The 18,223-nt window shown below is 42.8% G+C and overlaps 1 protein-coding gene across 1 annotated transcript in view; it reads left to right on the top strand.

Annotated features, from left to right (window-relative positions):
- TMEM132D (transmembrane protein 132D) overlaps positions 1-18,223 on the top strand; it is a 711,716-nt gene that overhangs the window by 653,674 nt on the left and 39,819 nt on the right. The window lies entirely within an intron of this gene.

The raw sequence follows: 18,223 nt of genomic DNA, 5'->3' as shown, positions 1-18,223 counted from the left end.
GAAGATCCCACATGCCACGGAGCAGCTGGGCCCGTGAGCCACAATTGCTGAGCCTGCGCGTCTGGAGCCTGTGCCCCGCGACGGGAGGGGCCGCGATAGAGAAAGGCCCGCGCACCGCGATGAAGAGCGGTCCCCGCACCGCGATGAAGAGTGGCCCCCGCTTGCCGCAACTGGAGAAAGCCCTCGCACGAACCGAAGACCCAACACAGCCAAAAATAAATAAATAAATAAATAAATAAATAAGAAAATCCTTTAAAAAAAAAAAAAATAAATAAAAAAAAATAAAATGATCTGTTGTTTAAAAAAAAAAAAAAAAAAAAAAAAAAAAGCCACACCAAAAGCTCTGGGTCTGTGGTCATTTCAGACATACAGAACTGTTAGAACCAATGCATTCTACCTGCTGTCTCTGATGAGCTAGGAGAAAGGAAGAATGGAAGGAAGGAAGGAAGGGAGAGAAAGAGAGAGGGAGAGAGAAAGGAAGGAAGGGAGGGAGGGAGGAAGGAAGGAAGGGAGGAAGAATGAAACAGGGAGAGAAAGAGAGAAAGAAAGAGATGAAGGAAGGAAGAAAGGAAGGGGGAAAGAGGGAAAGGGGGAAAGAAAGAGGGAAAGAGGGAAAGAAAAAGGAGGGAAGGAAGAAAGAAAGAGGGATTTCCCTGGCAGTCCAGTGGTTAAGACTTCGCCTTCCAATGCAGGGGCTGTGGGTTCGATCCCTGGTCAGGGAGCTAAGATCCCACATGCCTCGCAGCCAAAAAACCAAAACATAAAATGGAAGCAGTACTGTAACAAATTCAATAAAGACTTTAAAAATTGTCCAAATTTAAAAAAAAAAAAAAACTTGAACAAAAGAAAGAAAGGAAGGGGGGAGGAAGGAAGGAAAAGGAAAAGAAAAAGAAAGAGAAAGCAAGGAAGAAAGAAAGAGAGAAAGAGAGAAAGGAAGAAAGAGAGAAAGAAAGAGAGAGGAGGGAAGGAAGGAAGGGAGAGAAAAGTAACCAAGTGAGTGAGAAAAACGGCTTAGGGTGCAAGCTATCTGTCATTGACTCAGAGATGTAACAGGGAATTATCAGAAATACGATCCTTCTTAGTAATATAAGTATCATTGTTATTAAATTTTAAGATATTATTTTTTATTTATAAATTTGTGTTTTGCATCCAAATCCTCATTAAATGATCTGAGGATGCCAAACGTTGAAGAAACAGTACCCAAAAGCGAGATCCATCTTCTACACAACTCTGTAAATCTTGAATCCTCATGGATGCTAAAGAGTCAATATTTGTTGAATTATTGAATAAATCTGTGTCATCTCAGCCTGGCTCTCTAATATAAATTGCAAAATTGGGGAAACTTAAGCATATTTTCCACAGTTTCTGAAAATGTGCAGGAAGGTAGCACTCAGATCTGAATGATACAGGTGTCCCTCTGGATGCTGGTCCCTGCCTGTGTCTCTGCTACCCTGCTGAACTATAATCCCACCAGCGCACTGTCTCTGTCTCACTCCCCCTCACTGCCTCCCCAGAACATCTCAAACGGTGGTCGGCGGACCACCCAGCAATCTATCAAGCTGTTCTCAGTTGTCAGAAAAGAGCCGATGAAACGTGATGATGTCATGCATTTTAAACACAAGATGAATTATGATTTTCAAAGAAAATTGTCACAGTGAAAGAATAACCAGAAACTTAGTAAATGTTCTGAATGGTCTTGCCTGGAACAGGCAGCTGTGATGTATCACCTTACGACTTCTAAAGGGCTTCACTCCTGCAAAATTCATTGCCCATGTCAGGTTCCGGTCCATGAAATGACTCCCAGCTGAAATCAGAGCCAACATCATCCCAGGCGCACAGGCAAAGATACTGGGGCACCACCACCCACCCCCAGAGTCACCCCAATAAACTTCACCTGGTAACTCTGCCTCTGTCCTGATTCTCAGTCAAAACGAGGGGGTCCCCAGGAAATCCTGGTCTTGCTGGTGGCGGCCATAACCAGCCGAGCCTGGGGTTCTTTGAAAAGCCAGCTTCCTTCTGATTTGGCAGTTTTGAAAAGCACTGATTCACTTGTCAGATGGAATATTTATTATATTTGTTTAGAAGTACGAAAATGCCTCACCAAGTCAGCTGGAAGCACAGAAAAGTCGAAGGTAGAAATGATTAATATGTACAGCTCTTCTTCCCGTCTCCCCAGCAGAGCCTAGGAGGTTGTGACATTTCACTGGGACCTGAACGCCGAGATCCAGCCTCAGGGGAGAGACAGAAAAGCGACAGAGCATCTATTTCCATTTATGTAGGCAGAAACCCCCTGATTCCACCATATTCAGACTCTATGCTGTGGGCAGTGCCACCTTTAAACTCTGTGATCGGTGAGCACCCTCTTCCAAGGATGCCTTACACACGTCTCTCTGGCCTGCACCTGATACATCATCGTGTCTGAATCCTTCCTCTCTCCCCATACCTGGCTGGACACAAAGTCAGTGCGTTAAGCAAAGTCCACTCAGGACACTGGAAACCAAGGCAGCGAGCTCCAGAGAGGCAACTTAAGATGTGGCACTGGTGTCAAGGAGCTGAAAGGGCAAAGGGGAGATCATGGAAGAATCGAGAGATTAGCAACAGCACGTACCATTAGCAGTAGGTCTGGAAGGATGAACGGAGGAGGCGGTGTCTCCAGAACCACGGAGGGACCCAGCCCCTACCAGAAATGCTATGGAAAACACAAGAGAGAAAGAGTGGGGACATCCCCCGGCATCCCCACTCCTACCCATCCCCACCCCTACCTCCAGGTGGCCTGACCTACCTGGAAGGCAGCTGACATTGAAGCCTGGGAATGGTTTGGTTTGCAAAGACCTGTGATTCAGAGCAGTGGAAGGCGAAGGTGGTGGGGCGGGGTGCGGGGGGGGGGGTGTGAAATTTACAGGAGGAAATGCCAGGTATGCAGGATATAACTTCTGTGTTACAGAAGAGAGAGAGAGAGCCGGCCTCCAGGAATGCTGATTCTCTCCCTTGATGCTCCAGAATCCTTCTCTGTCTGGGTGAGAAAACACCCTTGCAGCAGTGGCTGGAGATTCTTGAAAGGGCGGCCGGCCCAAGGCAAACTGCTCCTTACTGCAGACCCCAGACCTATCTCAGGTCCCCCCCGGGGGATTTTCAAGCACATTCGTGGTGCGCCTGCCTCACTGAGCAGAAAGTTAAGAGGACTGGAGAGTTAACAAGCCCAACTGCCCCTGCTTTCCCTCCCCTGACACTGATCAAAATGCAGATTGAAGATGAGATGGGTTGGAGTCTCTGCATTAAGACCTCGGCTGATGGAATTTTCAAGTTGGCAGGAGTATAGAAAAATGCTCTATTTCGACACCCTATCACCTAGCAACAGAGGCTGGAGACCACAGGGAAAATGTCCCAGCCCAGCCACGGAAAGCCAGAATGTGTTGCTTGTTTGTTTTAAAGTGAATTGATTTAGGGAATTCCCTGGGGGTCCAGTGGTTAAGACTCTGCACTTCCACTGCAGGGGGCACGGGTTCGATCCCTGGTCAGGAAACTAAGATCCTGCAAGCCTTGTGGTGCAGCTAAAAAAATTAAAAATCAAAAAACTTAAAAAAAAAAAACTATGTAGCTATTTAAATGTTTCATATAATTCATAAAGTGAATTGATTTTAAAACAGTTGATTCAAAGGTAGATACTGTGAATGAGGTGTAAGGATTTAAGGTACACTGTGGTGACTATAGGTGGTAACACTGTATCGTATCATTGAAATTTGCTAAGAGAGTAGAACTTAAATCTTCACACACACAAAAAATAAATATCTGAGGTGATGGATGTGTTAATTAACTAAATGGGGAGAATCCTTTCACAATGTATACATACATCAAATCTTCGCCATGTGCACTTTTTTTTTTTTTTTTTTTTTTAAAGATTTATTTATTGATTGATTGATTGCTATGTTGGGTCTTCGTTTCTGTGCTAGGGCTTGCTGTAGTTGCGGCAAGCGGGGGCTACTCTTCATCGCGGTGCGCGGGCCTCTCACTATTGTGGCCTCTCTTGTTGCGGAGCACAGGCTCCAGACGCGCAGGCTCAGTAGTTGTGGCTCACGGGCCTAGTTGCTCCGCGGCATGTGGGATCCTCCCAGACCAGGGCGCGAACCCGTGTCCCCTGCATTAGCAGGCAGACTCCCGACCACTGCGCCACCAGGGAAGCCCCGCCATGTGCACTTTTAATATCTTACAATTTTATACTTCAATCAAGCTGGAATTTATAAAAGGTACAGAGTAACTAAATAATAATATTAAAGGCACGGGGTTTTGGACAGGTGATATACAAATACATAACAAAGGTAGCAGAGGCGTAGAAAAACCAGAGCAGAGGCAGGCAGCAGACACAGAGGCAATGCCAGAAGCCTGCCCTTCCCTTTTTAATTGCTGTATAATGGGCATGTCTTGAGGGTCCCAGGAAGGGGTCTGGGGTAGCCAAAGAGATAATGTCTCCATCTCAAGAGCCTTGATTTAATCACATCTGCAAAGTTCCCTATACCACGTAAGGCATTACATTCCAGGGATTAGGATGTGGACATCTTTGGGGGACCATTAGTTTGTCTACCCCACTAGGCTACAGATTTTATCTCATTCAAAAGCAAATACTGAGTGCTTATTTTAGGACAAGCTCTTCATAAGCACTGCGGATACAAAGTGGAAAAGGTGGGGTGCTTGCCCTCAATTAGCTTGTAGGTTTAATAGAGGAAAAAGCTAGGTAAATAAAACAATTGCAAAGCAATACATTACTATTATAGTAGCATGGGGAAATAGATGAGGGATGCCTAAATCTGGAAGAATGAAGGAAATCATGGCATATGTGCAGGTGCTGGTCAGGAAACGTGGAGTGCTAGAAATGGAAAGTCATGATTTTGAAACAATAATACTGAAGTTGATTCCGACAAGAATCGTCAGTCATGCTAAATCTAGGGTGGGAGGGGGTGTTTGATGGAACAGGATGTTCTCACCGTCTTAAGTGTCTCCCAGAGAAAGCTTATTCGTTGCAAGGAGGAAAAAAGTAGTAATTCTAGGGTGGAGAAATCAGACAACACCTTGGCCAGGGCATCAGTTAACATCACTAATGAGGGGCAGATGGACATCTAGTGCCTATGATGGGATTCCCCCCAAGAAGGATACAATATCCCCTTGGTAGCATCCCAGCTGGGAAGGCACAGAGTTATCTAATCGTGTGGAAACTGTTAGACTGACCCCAAATGGAGAACATCTTATTTTGAAAAGTTGGCGATATCCCTCAAAAATGTCAGTATTGTGATAGAGAACAAAAGGTCAAGGAAGTGTTCCAAAATTTTTTTATCTATTCTTTTTCAAATTCTTTTCCCATTTAGGTTATTACAGAATACTTAGCAGTGTTCCCTGTGCTATACAATAGGTCTTTGTTGATTATCTATTTTATATATAGTAGTGTGTATATGTCAATCCCAATCCCCCAATCTATTCTTTCCCCCACCCCCCGTAACCATAAATTCGATCTCTAAGTCTGTGAGTCTGTTTTTGTTTTGTAAATAAGTTCATTTGTATCATTTTTTTGATTCCACATATAAGCGATATCATATGGTGAAATGTTCCAAATTAAAGAAAAACCATGACACCTAATGCAATGCCCAATCTAAGACTGGCTCTTGTACTGGAGAGAAAAAAATGATTCCTGGGTCATTGGAGGAAATTGGAATATGGACAGAAGATTAGATGAATTTAAATAAAATGTTGTTTCCTGAATTTGATAACTGTACCATGGTAATCACGGCCATTTGCTCTTAGAGACTGAAGTATGTATTTCTCAAGAAGAATATCCTTGTTCTCGAGAAATAACATACTTGAGTCTCTAAGAGCAAATGGCCACGATGTATGTAACTCACTCTCATATTGTTCAAAAAGAAAACATAGATAGATAGATAGATAAATTGATAGAGTGATAGATAGATAATAGACTCATGGTTAGAACAAACTACGGCAAATGGGTAAAATATTAACAGTAGATGAATGTAGGTCAAGGGCACTGTTTGTATTATTCTTGCAACTTTTCTGTAAGTTTGAAATTATTTCCAAATAAAAAGCATTTTTTAGTGAACAAAGTGTGAGTTCAAAGCCAGACTTGCCCGGGGTTGAGTCTTGGCTGTGCCCTCTCATTAGCTCTATGAACTTCAGCCTGTGCCTGTTTCCCCATCTGTAAAATAAGGATACAAGCAGCACCTCTCTGGTCGGGCTGTGTGCAGCTCAGATGAACTAACTCACAGGAAGCCCTTGGAAGAGGGGGTTCTGTCCTCAGCAGAACTACTGTGTTGTTATTATTCCTAGAAAAGGCAATATTTAGCTGAGATTTGGAAGATGTGTAAAAGTTTGCCAGCTGGCTATGCAGAGTAAGAGCGTTGTCGATTTGAGGGAAACGTTGCTGAAAACTATAGTGAGAGGTGGGACGTCGCATAAGTTGGACAGGTGAGCAGGGGTCGGATGGTGACGTGTGGTTCTTCCTTGCAAAGGAGTGTTAACTATTTGTCGTTCCGTAGCGTGGATGGTGTTTGGGTGACTAATGTAGATTCAAACAGGTGAGTGATGGCATAACATTGGTGATTTTCAAAGACCACTCTGGTAGCTGTGGCAGAAACTAGACCTGACAAATCAAAACAACGTGCCAGCAAGTGGATAGGGACGGTGACAGTCCAGGGAACAGATAATGAGAACTGGAACCAGGGGAACCGCAGAAAGTCTAGACGGGAGGAAAGGATCTGTGAAGATGTCTAGTAGGTAAAACGGGTAGAATCAACACAGTTTGGGTGACTGATTTGGTGGGTGTTGAGCAAACACCAAGAATGCCTTCCCAACCCTCCTACACTGTTGGGGGGAAGGTAAGTTGGTGCAGTCGCTATGGAAAACAGTATGGAGGTTCCTTAAAAAACTAAAAATAGAGTTGCCATAGGATCCAGCAATCCCACTCCTGGGCATATACTCAGGCGAAACTCTAATTCAAAAAGATACATGCACCCCAATGTTCACAGCAGCACTATTCCCAGTAGCCAAGACATGGAAACAACCAAAGTGTCCATCGACAGAGGAATGGATGAAGAAGATGTGGTACATATACATACAATGGAATACTACTCAGCCATTGAAAAGAATGAAATAATGCCATTTGCAGCAACATGGATGGACCTAGAGATGATCATAAGTGAAATAAGTTAGAAAGACAAATACCATATGAGACCACTTATATGTGGAATCTAAAATACGACACAAATGAACTTATCTAAGAAACAGAAACAGACCCACAGACATAGAGTACAGACTTGTGGTTGCCAAGGGGGAGGGGGTGGGGGAGGGGTGGATTGGGAGTTTGGGGTTAGTAGGTGCAAACTATTATATAGAGAGTGGATAAACAACAAGGTCCTACTGTATAGCATATGGAACTATATTCAATATCCTGTGATAAACCATCATGGAAAAGAATATATATGTGCATATATATATATATATATATATATATATATATATATATATATATGTATGTATAAAACTGAGTCACTTTGCTGTACAGCATAAATTAACACAACATTGTAAATCAACTATGCTTCAATCAAAAAAAAAAAAAAGCATGCCTTCCCAGGCTTCTGGCTTGGAAAATGGCAGGAGGAGCTGGTTTGGGGCAGAGGGGACTTGCAGTTGTCATCCTGGAACATCCCAAGGACCGTGTGGATGGACTTTGTTGCCCCAGAGGGGTCAAAATGCTTCTGCTGGGTCCCTGCCGTTATCGTTCCTCCCAACTGTACAGATTTGTTGGTTGTAGCTTACGTACTTCTGGATACTGTCAAAAAATTATCTGGAAATGGTTTTGTTTTGTGAAGTGAACAATACTTTGTAATGTATCAGAGTGTAAATTGAAAGAAAGGCATTACGTGTATTAAATTATTTTAAAATTTTTTCACACAATAAAAAAATTGAAACAGTTTGGAAACTAATGGACATCCAGTTGGAAATGTCCGATAGGCTGTTGGCTGTGAGCCCAGAGCTCAGGGTTGGAGACAGAGATTCAGGGTATCACTGTCACGTCACCTTGGTGACCATGTGATTGTGGATAATGTCACCCAGACAGGGTGACTCTCAGGACGAGTGGCAGGGTCTTTAAACCTGACAAAATCTGTGGTTCTGTCCTGGAAAACGTACATGCCCACTTACACTGAGAAATCTTCATATAAATTTAAGGAATGACCACTGGAAGCTCATCCCCCCAACCCCTCCCTCCTCGTTGAAGTTAAAAGCCTCTTCTCTAGGTCAGGGTCTCAAACTGTGAGTAACGAGCCATTAGTGGATTGTGAAATCAATTTAGTGGGTTAACCAGAACTAGAGAAAGAAGAAGAGAGGGAACAAGAGAAAGAATGGAATGAAAAGAAAGGAAATAACATGCATGACGTAGCAAAAGCAAGCCTTGCTTTTTACAACTTTCGTTTTGGTTATATGTGCTTCTGTAGGAACACTGTGTCTCAGCCTATGCACGTATAAAATAATACATGCATATAAATAATTCATATATGTGTTTAAACACACACACATATACTGCCTTCGATGACTGCAAATGGAGTGTGTATCAGTTATCTATTACTGCATGAAAAACCAGAGTGGCTTCAAACAACGACCAGTTATATGCAAATATATGTATGACTGCAATTGAGACTTACTCTGCAGTGATCTCACAAGTAGTTACAGTCGTCTGGAAGCCCACCCAGGGCTGGATGATCTCAGACACCCTTTCACAGGTCTGGCGGTCAGCTAGGCTGTCAGCTGGTGGCCTCGGTTCTCCTGCATCAGCCTTCTCCACTTGGCCGGCTGGGGCTTCCTGGGCTCCTAAAGGACAGGTAGGCACCTAGCAAGAAGCCTTTGTGTCATGCTCACTGATGTTACATTAGCCAAAGTGAGTTGGAAAATTATCATTTTGACATGAAGCCCAGAGCCGATGTGGGAAGAGACTCCCCAAGGATCTGGACACTGTCGGGGGGGCATGAGTGATCAGGGGCCATTAGCATAACCTCTACTACAGAGCGACAAGCACGTGATTCCTGCTGTGTCTTTTCCATGCTCTGCTTGTTCTTGAGTCCTTCACCCTGGTTTATCCCTCTTTTCCTTTCTCCCCCCCGTTTCTTCTTCGTTAATTGAGATTCTTGCAGGGAAGCCTCAATGCTAGGAGTACGGGAGGATACCAGGAGAGGTAAGAAGATATCATCTTAGCCCTCAGGCCACTGATCAGCTCTTTGAGTAGATAAGGGTCCAGCAAGAGAAATGCTAAATAATGAATCAGGGCAGCCGCTCAGCTGTCACAAGACAGCTCCAAATTAAACATCCAGGACTTCCCTGGTGGCGCAGTGGTTAAGAATCTGCCTGCCAATGCAGGGGACACGGGTTTGAGTCCTGGTCCGGGAAGATCCCACATGCCACGGAGCAACTAAGCCCGTGCGCCACAACTACTGAGCCTGCGCTCTAGAGCCCACGTGCCACAACTACTGAAGCCCGTGCACCTAGAGCCTGTGCTCCACAACAAGAGAAGCCACCGCAATGAGAAGCCCGCACACCACAACGGAGAGTATCCCCTGCTTGCCGCAACTACAGAAAGCCGGTGCACAGCAACAAAGACCCAACACAGCCAAAAATGAATAAATAAAATAAATAAATTTATTTTTCAAAAAAAATCCAGGGAATTTCCTCTGGGAGCGCAAAAGTGGACGGGGTCACCAGGCTGGTCAGCAGATCTGCTCACCTCTCTTCTGAAGGGCATCATTTGAGTTCTCAAACTGTACTGGCTTTCAGGGGGAAAATAAGAATAGTATAGAAGCACAGGAATTCAATAAAAAGCTTTTCATCTGCATGGGCTGCCAAGAACTCAGAATTGTTATTTCTCCTTATTTCTGCAGTTTTTAATCAATCTAGGGTACGTTGGTTCTGCCTGGCCATTCCCCTTGAGGTTTTCTGAGGAGGGTCAGGAGGAGTATCCCATGTGTTCTTGTGGTTTGAATGGACCAACTCAACCCTCTCTGGCTCAAGTCTTGCAGAATAGAAAATTTTATCCTTCTGATTGCAGTGATTGGTTGAGGGATGGTCATGGGACCCAGCTTGGTCCAATGAAAGTCAGTCTTGGAAATTAGCGTGTATTATTGGAAAATTGCCTGGCACTGCTAGTAGACGTCATACACCCAAAGGGGCATGCTTGCCTGAGAAGACTTATGACTAGAGGGCAGCAAAGAAAAGCCATGGAGAGAGAGAGAATTTCCCACTGGCACCGTTGCTCTCAGAAGACAGTGCTCACAACTCCTCGTATTGTCTCTCCTGTCCGATTGATCAATCTTTAACCAATCAGTCAACTCACCCTAAGTTGTCATATATTACTCCCATTCAAAAGTTTAAAACTTTTAAATGGACATCCAATTGGAAATGGACAATTTCCAAGTTTAAAACTTTTGAATTCAACAAATTTTACAGATGAGGTGAAATGAGATTTAAATATTGATTATAAACATAATCAATTATAAAATTCCAAGCATTCAATTAAAATCACAAGTTTAATATGTCAGATCTTCATAAATGCTTTAAACTCGGCAAAACACCCAGTAAACAAAGAATATAAAACCAACCCACTGAACCACACAGAAACTGGATATAAATGAAAACTGATACCATGGTTGTAAATCTGTTTGTTATCTCTAATTCATGTTATTGTTTCTTTGGGGGCATATGATGTTCTTCACTCATGCAGAGGATCAAGGTCACCATCTGCTGATGTTGAAGACATACGTGCAGGTGATGGTCTCTGTCTTTGGGACTGGAGCAGGAGACAAGGGGGCACCTTTCAAGGTGCACCACAAATCTGAGGCTAGTGGGACACGGTTTGTTTCATACATACATTTTGTCCACTTATGAGAAAATGTCCAATTTATTGCTTCCGGCTAGTCTTACCTTTAAACAATCTTGTCATTTCCATGAAAATGGTGCTTGTTTTGAGTCTTTAGAGGGCAGCCCCAAAGAAGCCTATTTTTCAATAATTTGTCCTAGGTTATGCCTGGTCTCTTTCAATTAAGTCTAAAGACAGTTGTCAACTGAGTTCCCTAAACGACCACATTTTTTTCCTATCGACACCCCTCAAAGAGGCCTTCCTTGATCACTCAATCAAAAAAAGGGCTCACCATCAGGCCCTTTAAATACCCAAAATGCTCTTGTTCATTTATTTTTTCACTTTGTGTACCTCCTGCCCCAACCCCTATTTTAAACTGTAATCTCCAAAAGCACCAAGACCTTTTCCATCTAATTCACAATTGTGTCCCCAAATACTAGAACAGGGCTTGACATCAAAAGTGCTCAATTGACATTTGTTGGCTGAATGAATGATTTCCCATCTAATCATGTTGGCCATTGAACCTGAGAGGGAACGTAAACACCAAGGGCATCAACTGTCTTGTGGCTTTCATGGTTTTAGTGATACCAGTGACAAACTTGTTTAAAGCCAAGTTATTTCCATCTCTCTATTTTTATATATTTCTAAGTAATATCTGCAAGACCATCAGTGTGATGTGCAGGGCTAAAAATCAAGGCAAAATTCAGGGCTTGCAATATTATTCATAAAAGCCAAAACCTGGAAGCAGCCCAGGTGTCCAGTGAATGGTGAATGGATAAACAAATTGTGTTACACACATACGAGGGCATGCTTCTTAGCCATCAAATGGAGTGAATGAATCTCAAAAACATGATGCTACATGAAAGAAGTAAACATAAAAAACTCCATACTGTAGGATTCCAGTTGTATGAAATACTGGGGAAAAAAAAAAGCTATAACTACAGAAAGCAAATGAGTAGTTGCCTGCGGTCAGGAGTGCAGGAAGGGAATCCCATAAGAAGGGACGTGAGGACACTCACAGGGTGAACGATTGTTCCGTATCTTGATTGTGACGATTGTATGCAAACACCAAAATCCATCAAACTGTATGCTTAATATTGTTGAATATTATTGTTATGTGAATAATATCCTAATAAACAAAAAAGAGGGACAAGTTCATGGCAGGTTTGAAAAACACATGTATTTCTACAGACTTTGAAATACACTAAAATAAGTGCATACAGCCTTTGGAAGAACCAGTTGTTTATTTGACCAGGCAACAGTTCTGCGGCAGAGACAAGATTTCAAATGTGCTTTGATGTCATTATTTACCAGTGGCAAGTGGAATCAGTCGGGTAAATAGGCTTCCTTTCTCTCCCTCTGTCCTTACCCCTTTGGGTCTTCTCTGTGACCAAGGTGGGCGTTCAGCAGGATTCCACTCTGTGACTGAACCAAGAGTTTACAACTGGTATCTGATTGGTTAGGTGGCCATTCTAGCCATGGAAGTCGAAGATTCTGAAAACCAGCACTGCAAGTAACAGCAACTTAAAAACCATTCAGACCTCCCAACGTACACACACACACACAGACACACACACACACACACACAGACACACACACACACACACATACACACACACACACCCCTTCTTTGGAGCCAGAAACTCTACTGGAAGGAGAAAAAATTTGAGAGTCGTGTCATTTGCTCCAGGCAACATCAAACTTCCTCCTGCTGGACCTTAGAGAATTGATAATTTTTTCCCCTCTCTGTTTTTCTAACTATAAACTGGGACTCAGCTTTCCTGATCCTTGCAGGCTTCAACTAATATTGAAAAAAAAAAAAAGGCAGTGTTTGGGTGAGGGGAGGATTTTAATGTGCTCTTACTAAAATAGTCAGGGCTGCTGTTTCCACCTCTAAAAGTCAGCGTCCAAGGCTAAGTCTGGGGGCAACCATTTGTCATCAGAATGAAGGTGGGGTCATGGGTGTGGGTGCTACAATTAGAGACACAGCAGAGACTGGAAGAACGGGCTTCCCGTCACAATATTTCATGGTTTCCAGCCTCTGTGTTGATGAACAGTGGCAATGTGAGAAGGTTCTATTTGTCAACGTGTTTTTGCTGTTTGTTTTTATGGCTGGTTCAAAGATCACAAAGTTCCAGCCTGCTTTCTTGAAGCACTTTTCTTCTCCCATATCCCTAAAATAAATAAATATCATGATGCCAGCTTTTTATTCTAAGTCAGAAGTTGCCAGTTCGAGGTCCTTGGGTATGTGCAGCCAATACACACATTGTGTTTGGCCTTAAAGTTTTAGACTAGTGGCCAAGATTTTAAAATCTGGAATTGTTACATTAGAAGTTACATTAAAATGGGATTTATAGCTTCTCTTAGAAAATGAAATAACTGGTAGCTGACCCCCTCTTTCACAAGGCAACGGCGAGATAATCTAACAGCTGCTCTTCTTCTGCCTGGGAGGGAGCTTTCTAGTTCACACTTAACTCATTTATTTATATTATGGTATATACCCTCTGTAGCCATTTGACTTTGGTGACCCCCAAATTTGACTAAAAATTTTACAAAAAATGTTTAGAAACTAGCATGCCTTAAACAGAAGGAAGCTGTATTTGTGTTTGGGGATCAGTCAGGATCACACATCACTAAAAATAACAAGGATCTGACGGTAGCAACATACACAAAAACAAAACCAAAATTCTATTTTTGTGATTGGACTTGTGACAAGGAGGCCACAGGTTGGAGTCCAGAGCTGTTGTAGCTGCTCAGCGATGCTAACAGGGAGCCAGCCTCTTTCTTTCATTTTTCGGCACCATCTTTAGCAGGTTGGTTTTCTTGCTCAGGTTTGTTGCCTCATGGTTGCAAGATGGCTGCCTCACCTCCAGCCATGGGTCTACATTCCAAACAGGACAAAGAATGAAACCAAAAGGAGTGCAAACTATATCAGGAAAGCAAAATATTCCCAGAACACATTAGCTTATTTCCTATTGTCCAAAAGGTATCACATAGCCAAGCACCTTCAAGGGAATTTAGAAAAGTAGACACATTGCAGCACTGAACACTGTATGGGCAGAAAGGGGTGAATATCAGATTCGAGGAAGGGTGAATATAATATGGGACATACAGTCACTAAGACTTGGATTCAAGGTCTAACTTAACCACTTACTACCAGTGTGACCTTGGGCAGGTTACTTAGTCTCCCTGACCCGCAGTTTCTAAGTTGACAAATGGAGGTAGTGATAGTACCTATCATATCAGATTTTCGTGAGAGTTAATGAGTTCGTGACTAAGAAGTAATTCACGCAGTACCTGGCACAGGGTTGGCAATCATAAAAGGTGATGATGACGATGATGATGATGATTGGTTTTCATTTAGAACTTATATATGGAAGCTATAGAACTTTCTTTTTTTAATTTTTATTTTATATTGGAGTAGAGTTGATTAACATTGTTGTGTTAGTTTCAGGTGTACAGCAAAGTGATTCAGTTATACATACACATGTATCTATTCTTTTTCAAATTTGAATAGAGTTTTGAAGTGGTGCTAATGTCCCCCTGAGACAGGCACACCACTGTTCCCCAAAATGCGTAACCTCAATTGAATCATGAGTAAATACCAGACATATCCAAATCAAGGGGCATTTTCCCAAATAACTGAATGATACTCCCTGAACTGTCAAGATCTTGAGTGATCAGAAAAGACCGAGGAACTGTCCTCAGTCTCTGATTTCTCCATCTTGGCTGGTCTTTCCTGCCTGTGTTCACATAATTTCCTCCTACCCCCAGCAAGCTTTCCCCATGGCAATGGGAGCACGGTCACGAGAAATTCATGTATTTCTTCCACCATGGAGACCCATGACCAGAGAGGATGAAAGAATGTCTCTTCATAGACTTTCCTTTGAAGCAAAATATCAGGGCAGGACTCTGATTGGTCCAGCTTGGGTTGAGGGCACATTCTTGGACAAGTCACTGTAGCCAGGTGCTGTGATGGGTCCAGCCAAGACCTGTGCCAATTGCAGGATGAGGTCTATCCCGGAAGTGGGATAATCAAAGGAATGGCCATGAGAGGAATCATTTAGGTCTTTGCTTAAGTGCCCAACGTCACCCCATAACGAGTGGTTACAGTGGGCTAGTCTGTCCACCATCAAAGATCAGACCATTAACCACAGACAACCTTTTTCTGACCTGCTGAGCCCAGAGTCTCCCTCAGTCCTTGGAAATATGCCTTGTAAGGGCCAAGAACACAATCCTGTATCTCGTGTAACAGTGAAGAACCCAAGCTAGGAGGTGGGCGGCCTAGGCTTGAAATAGGCCTCCTTCAGTTACTTACTGAATACCACTGGACAAGCTATCCTCTTGGAGTTTCAGTTTTCTAACTATTAAATGGGAATAATAATACAAATTATCTCACACATCGCTCATGTGGCCTCTATGAGATAATGTGCACAGGGTCCTTGGAACAGTGTCTGGCAAAGAATAAAGGCTCTAAATCATTTCCAACCCCTGTCTGCATCAGGGAAAAGAATTACCTTGAGCTAAAGCTATTGTCAGAAGGAGGAAACGGAGCCAGTCCTGAATCACAGGGTGGGCAGAGGGAGAGCAATAAATCATGCCCTCGCTAGAGTTTCATGCTGTTTGTCTCTGTCTGTGTACTTGATGAGAACAAACATTTCAAGACTGGTTGGAGAAAGTGCAGTGTCATACGTAACTCTGTTGTTAGTAATTTGGGTTTTCAGAACTCTTTCTCTGGCAAGTGACCAAAACCCAACTCAAACTAGTTTACACACAAACACACACATATATACACAATACCGTGTTGGTTCCTATAACTTTAAAATCCTATGAGCTTCAGGTACTGCTGGATCCAGCAGCTCAAGAGATGTCCTGAGGACCTGTCTCTCTCCATCTCTTGGCTCTACTTCCCTAAGTACCAGCTTCGTTCTCAGGCAGCCTCTTCTATGAGGTGGCAAATACGATTTCCAACAGCTCTTAGTTTATCTTCTTCCAGCTTAGTAACCCTGGAGGAAATACATACCTGCCTATATTCCCATAGCTCCAACAACTGTCGTGGATAGAACTTTTATCGGCCAGTTGCACCTTCAACTAACTGAAGACTGCAAGGAAATGAGACGCTCTACTCAGCAAGTCCTGAGCCAGGTGCCCACGTGGAGATGGAGGGTCCACCTCACTTCAGTGTCGCTGTGTAGGTGGGGCAAAGGGGAGGGCCTGAAAAGAAGAGTGGGGATAAATGCTGGAGAGACAAAAGCACCTGATATCCACCAGCATCGTTATAACCAGACTCAGCCTATGTGTCTGTTCAAGTCCCACAAAAAACCGACACCAAGACAGAATTGGACATTGATATGATTTACTGGAGATAACTGGAGAAACGCCCATGGAGATAAAGGGCACAGGGCAGGGTAAAGACAGAGAAGTCTTCAGATCAAGCTGCAGGTGTGCACGTGCCCTCCACATCCACCCCTGTCCTTGCATGTGGCAGGACCTCTGTTTCAAGGCTGAATAATACTCCATGGTTTGTAAATGCCACATTTTCTTTATCACCTGATGGATATTTGAGGATATGCAGGGGTTGTTCAGCAGGTGCAAAGTTCCAAGGTGCGTAAGTTCTAGAGATCTGCCAACACTGTCCCTTGGTTAACAAGACAGTTTTGTGCACTCGAGCATTTGTTAAGAGAGTAAGTCTCATGTTACACATTCTTACTACAAAAAAAGAAAGATGCAGGTCTGCTGCCTGAGAAAGGAGAGTGGGAAGCAAGGGGGACTGGGCAGGAGGTGCCCCGAATTCAGCACAGTTTGAGAAGTTCCAGCAAGCGCACGGGGTCCCCAGAGCACAGGCTGCCCTCATGGGGTGCTCAGTCAGGCAGCACCACCAGGCTCAGCCATCAGCCAGAAGCAGCTGGGGAAGAGGGAAAATAATAGTAACAGCAACAACATTTACTTATTGGATCCTCAGATAACACTCTGACGGAGATTCTCAGATTATTCCCTTTTTACAGAAGAAATAGAGACTTAGAGAGGTAAGATGCTTTGCCCAAGTTTGAGCAGCTCTCACGTTCACCCTGTATGGTTGTTCAGGTTGTGTACTGCACAAGGGAGCTACACCTAAGAAGTGACATTTACACTGTCGACAAATAGTTACTTATATGGGAAGCACAGCCAAGAGATGGAGAGATGAACACACTGCGTCAGGTCCAAAGTTGTAGCAACCGAAGGCTGTCAGTCAGCTACTCACCCTGCAGCTGGCTCTCTTGACGGGAAACCTGATGTGTGAGTCTCCAGGGCCCCTGCAGCCTAGGACAGCTAACCTAGAATCAGTGACATCCCACTTAATTTCCCAATGATCTTTTGGTTAATCTGCAACCTCCACGGGTGCTTGGGACAAATCTCTTCTTTGTCTCTTTATTAAAGGTCTCTGAAAATGGAAATTGTTGCTTTTAATTGACCAGAGGAACAATTACTCATAATTTAACTGTTCAAAAATTCTAAGTGTGAGGACTACATTCCTATTTCCTTAAGACACTCTTAATTTAGGAACTTAGGATATACAGAATATATATATCATATATAGGATATATTATATCATATTATTATAATTATATACACAATATACATAATTTATAATATTTAATTATGTGTATTTTATATGTGTATTACATGTATATTACATGTATATGTTATGTTATATATTTTATATGTACATGTATATAGTCACATATATATGTATATATTTTTTTCTACTATTTTACAAACAGATTCCTGGCAAAAATATTTAAAGGAAGACATTTCTTTAAGAGCAATTGATTATACCAGCTTTTCTTTCCCTTAAAAATGCTTTTTGAATTACTCATGGCAAATAAAAATGAGAGTGAAGGGTAGGATAAAACTTAGAATTCAACTCTTTTGTAAACAGAGGATAATTGCTTTGTGCCCATGAATCTCTGCAGTCTTGATTTCAACAATTTGGGATGACTAAATGTGAAACCATTCAAGTGAAGCCTAGCTAAACGTTCAGTGTCTGTCCTCTTGCAAAAGTTTGGAAATATTAAGAAAATGTTTGCTTTTAATTTTGGTTAGTTCATTGAAAGGGTCCAGGAGCAAAGATTGTGTGCTCTTAGTCGGAATTTAATTATTAGAATGGTTATTGGGGTCTGACAGGCTCCAGGAAAATTTAGGGAAATAGAATTGGTTGGTATTAAAGCATAAAGTTGTCAGTATTGCTAGGTAAGTCCTTATTCATGATTTTTTCACTAGACATATTTGGACTATGCTGGATTCTGATACCTGCTCGTGACCTGCAAGAATCTCTTGTATGCG

This window comes from Balaenoptera acutorostrata, chromosome 13, assembly GCF_949987535.1.
Source record: "Balaenoptera acutorostrata chromosome 13, mBalAcu1.1, whole genome shotgun sequence".
NCBI classification, from domain to species: Eukaryota; Metazoa; Chordata; class Mammalia; order Artiodactyla; family Balaenopteridae; genus Balaenoptera; species Balaenoptera acutorostrata.
This window is presented reverse-complemented; position numbering and strand designations above follow the sequence as displayed.